The sequence below is a fragment of the Leptopilina heterotoma genome, unplaced genomic scaffold (genome assembly GCF_015476425.1).
Source record: "Leptopilina heterotoma isolate Lh14 unplaced genomic scaffold, ASM1547642v1 Lhet_802, whole genome shotgun sequence".
NCBI classification, from domain to species: Eukaryota; Metazoa; Arthropoda; class Insecta; order Hymenoptera; family Figitidae; genus Leptopilina; species Leptopilina heterotoma.
The window spans coordinates 232,330-237,316 of NW_025111182.1; the positions used below are offsets into that span (position 1 = coordinate 232,330).

General features: G+C 27.4%; 1 long non-coding RNA gene across 1 annotated transcript; it reads right to left on the reverse strand.

Moving 5' to 3' along the window:
* Positions 1 to 264: 264 nt before the first annotated feature.
* LOC122511136 lies at positions 265 to 4,548 on the reverse strand. The gene is made up of 2 exons (XR_006302494.1): positions 3,669 to 4,548; positions 265 to 1,145 (listed from the first exon to the last, which is right to left on the reverse strand). It is a non-coding gene; the product is annotated as an uncharacterized LOC122511136 (long non-coding RNA).
* Positions 4,549 to 4,987: the final 439 nt, after the last annotated feature.

The window sequence follows — 4,987 nt, forward strand, 5'->3', positions numbered from 1 at the left end:
CATAAAAAATTGTATTTAGAAAACAAAAATAATCATGTACAAGATTCTTCAAAAAGTGTTATTTTCAGTTTGTTCCTATAAGAACATAAGAATCAGATTATTTTATAGAGGAAACTCCTTAGGATGCTATGTTTTTCCTGGATAAGATTTAAATTAAAATATTAATTTCTGTTTGAAGAAATTTTAATTTACTAAAAAAATTTCTGAACTATACAATGTTTTTCATTAAAAATTAATTTAGACTAAGAATTGGACTTTTAATGATTCGATTACAAGTCATTTTGATATATATTCTATAATCAATACTAATTTGAATACATGAAAAATCTGTTAAAAGACAATTCTACTACATAAAATTAAAATTATCACGGTTCGTCATGCCAACCGTGTATGCCGAACGTTTATGGAAAAAAAAATTCTCTCGATTTTTTGAATTTTCAATCTTGCTTGCTCTTCTATCTGTGCGCTACACTGTGTTTACACAAATATCTATTTGTGACTTTTTCTGACAAAAGATATTTTATTCATTCATGGATAAAATTATGATTTTCGCATACTTGTCTGGATTAAGGGATGAATATCAATGTCCTTCAGTATGAATTTTAAAAATCTAACATCAGATTCGCATTCCGCGACACTAAAAACACTCGAGTAATGGGGACTACAAATATTTTACAATTGTTTATTTGTGTAATGAGGAAACAAGAAACCTTAAAGTTAATATGCATCCTAATACTCCAATGACACTTATATAAATTTTAAATATAATCTTAAAAGAGAACAATAGTGCTATAGTTTTAGATAGTTAACCCTTATCATTCAATTGCACTCTATATATACAAATATTATAATAACTAGCATGTACAAAATATTTATTTAACATAATTTTTTAGAAATTAAACATATCTTGTTAATTGCATATGAAAGTCTTGCAAACACACTATCAGTTGATTAAAAGTTGGTCTTTCGTCTGATGACATAGCCCAGCAGTAAGCCATTACTGCAAATAATTCGTCAGGGCAGTTAATTGGTTGAGCTAACCTATAACCGTCTCGAAGATAGGATGACATTTCGAACGGATCAACTTCTACGTACGGCTGTTGGGCTAAAGTTGTTAGCTCCCACAAAAGTACACCAAATGACCACTGTAAAACATAATTGAATTTGAAAAACAACATAATTAACTAATTATAATAAATTGAATATAAGGATTATTTTGTGATTTTTGTTTTTTGACCGTATTAATTAATTTGTAGAATAATGAGAAAGCCTAGACACGGTTTGTTTTTAAAAAAATGTATTTAAAATCCCTAAAATAAAAGAGCATAAACATTATTTCACTTACAACCAAAATAAAAGCAAAATATTAATGCTTTAACTAATCACACTTTTGATAACAACCCAGACAGCACAAAAGACAGAACAAGATTGGAACAACAGATACAAAAAAATTGTGACATTAGAGTTATATAACTCTTACATCACATTGTGATAGAACTGTGACATAAGCATAATACATAACTATTCTATAACTAACTTGTAACTATGTTCTAGAACTCTGTTACAATCAGGTTATGTAACAGATGTGTAACTAGTTAGAAACAGATGTTCTATAACACTGCACAGTGGTTCAGAATTACAATTTAGTGTTCATAATCACCTACAGCCTATAATTTTCTATGAAATTTAACTTTCTTTTTTTCTAAATCTTCAGCGATAAATTCCCCAGATCGCCATTGAGCCGGAATTTGAAATTTCATTTTGTAATATAGTTTATTTAAACAATTAAGTGAAAAATTTAACCTACAAATTCAATATTTGTTTAACATTTTTGAAAAAAATTATTAAATCAACTATTTAAGTATCTTAACAATAACATATATATCCAAAGACACAAAACTCATAATTAAAAATATTATTCCAATTGTTCTTAACAATAGTTTTAAACAAATACCTATAAATAATAAAAAAAGAAAATATTGCTTTTTTTGCTGCAATAATTTAAATAATGGTTTAAACAAAAGGTAGGATAGAAGAATAATTGTTGATAATAATTATTATTATAAATAATTAAAATTAATTAATTGATTGAGAGTTTTTTTTTTGAAGTACATTAAAAAATGTTATAAAAATACATTGTTCTAGGAAATAGGATTCCCTTATCTTTAGATAAATAAACATTTTGTTTAGTTGTTTAAACAAATTATTGTTATTTATTTACTTCTAACTAGTTATATATGCATTGATCGTAATTTCTTCTTTATATCTAAGGTATCATACTTCTGCTTTTTAGTAGAGGAACCTTTGCTTTGTAATCCTCAAAATTTTTAATAATTATTTAAACAAATTATCCATAGAAAAACATTTTAAAATAAATAAATAAAGAACAATAATTTGTTTAAACAACTATTTAACTAAATGTTTATTTATCTAAAGATAAGTGAATACTATTTCCTATCTCAGTATATTTTTGTAACATTTTTTAATGTACATAAAAAAAGCTCTTAATTAATTAATTAATTTTATTTAAATTTATAATAATATTTATTATTAACAATTATTCTTCTATCCTACCTTTTGTTGAAACCATTATTTAAATTATTGCAGCAAAAAAAGCAATATTTTCTTTTTTTTATTTATTTATAGGTATTTGTTTAAAACTATTGTTAAGAACAATTGGAATAATATTTTTAATTATGAGTTTTGTGTCTTTGGACATATATGTTCTTGTTAAGATAGGTACATAAATAGTTGATTTAATATTTTTTTCAAATATTTTCAACAAATATTGAAATCGTAGGTTAAATTTTTCTCTTAATTGTTTAAATAAACTATATTAAAAAATGAAATTCCAAATTCCGGCTCAATAGCGATCTGGGGAATTTATCGCTAAAGATTTAGAAAAAAAAAGAAAGTCAAATTTCATTGAAAATTGTAGGCTGTAGGTAACTAAAATAAAAATGTTTCATATCGACGGTTTAGAGTGCAAACCTGCTAACTCCACTTTTTATCAAATTTGAGATTCTTTTTGTATTTGATAGATAAAGAGGTGATACATCAGCTAAGTAAAACAGTTTGACGAAATTATGTCTCTAAATTGCTAAAAAAGTGTTGTGAGTAAAACAGCTAACTCCATACCTGTCAAATTGCACTGCTATAACTCCACATAATATATTGTATTGTATTGAAATGTGTCTATATTTTGAGTGTAAGAGATATCAATTAAAATATATTTCAAAAGGAAGTACTTTTTATTATTAAGTAGCATTGTGTTGTTCTGTTAATAAAACAAATATACTGAAAGTTTTGTTCTATAAGAATATAACCTAAAAATTCTTTTGAATAGTTTTTTGACTCTCCTGAAAAATTTCATAAATGTGAGTTAGCAGGTTTGCACTCTAAACCGTCGATATTTGTTATGGAATTTAATTAACAAGAATTTTTTTAGTTTTACTAAGCTCCTGGAGAATAATCCCGTGTAGAAAATTTAACAGGGGCCTGGCCTGGTCCAGACCGGGGTGAAACAGGGCCATGGCGCAAAGCCTGATTTGACGAGGTACCAGGCCGGGGCCCGGTCGGGTACCCGGTTTCATACGAGGTCAGGGCCCTGTTGGGGCAATTTCTGCACGGGATCTAAAAACTTCCCAAAAACAACCAATATTGGTTACCTCCACGTGGTGCTTCTCGGAAAAAAGCAAATAAATGGTTTTTTATAAGCTCCAAATGCGAAATTCCAAGACTTCAAAACGGGCCCGTCAATGTCTGCAGGAAACTGACAAAAATTACTAAGCCAATACTGGCATTCAAAACGTCTCATTGCTGGTAAAGCACAGTGGGGCAAAAAACACGCTATTGGACAAATTAATTTTTAGACCATAATTTTTAACCGATTGACAATTTTTTTTTAAATTAAAGCTAATAAAATTTGTCATAAAATGTACGTTTTTTATTAAAAAAAATTCCCGTTAATTGTTTATTAAATGTTAATAAAAAAAAATGAGAAATTTTTTTACTTTAAACAAATATTGTTGCTTACAAAAGCCTATTATATTATTAATAATTACCAAAACATTATAGCCATGTTCTAAAAATATCTTGAGACATTAACTATTTTGTTTAAACAATTTTTGCCTTTGTTCCAAAGAAATAAATTAACAAAAGCTTTTTTTTAATATTATGTAAATTTAGCGACTGAATTTTTCATAATTTACTATACTTATGATATGCAAGTAAGTACCAGTGAAATTTATTGTCATAAACAATTACTATTTGTTATGTTATAGGCAATTTATTTATTAACAATTTTTATTTTCTAACACAAAATTAATTATATTTTGGGGGAGAATAGTCCTAAGTTGGCCGTGGGCCTAAGTTGGCCACCCTGCGTTTCTCGCAGAGATGGTATACTGGACGAATCTATAATTTCGTGGTGTGATATATTGATAAACCATGATATAATTTATGGACCTAATTATAATCAAAGATTCTTCTACGCATTGTGAGGACAATAATATTGTTTACGACAAAAAAAAATTTAATTTTTCTTGTTTTTTCGAGAGCAGCTACAAGAGATAAATAATTTAAAATTTGTAAATGAGTGTGTGCGCTAGTTTCTTTATTTAATGTTGTAATAAGAGGTTCTGTTGATTTTTTAATAAAATTTTTTTTATTACAGTAATAATTTGAAACTTGTAAAACTCTACAGTGGTCCTAAGTTGGCCACCTATTGTTTTTGTTTGTTTTTATTTATGTTTTGGTTCTTTTTTGTGTTTTTCATCACGAGAAAGACCGTGAAAGTGTAACGTAGCAATTAATCAAAAAACAATAGAAAAGACATACTACAAAAACGCCAGTCTCCGCAGCCATCCACCACTGCAAATAAATAAAATAAAGCATTGTTTTATTTCCCGTGCAGAAATTGACATACTTAACGCCTAAACCTGATTAGGGCCAGACGTGGCAACTCTGATCAGGCCCACATCAGGAA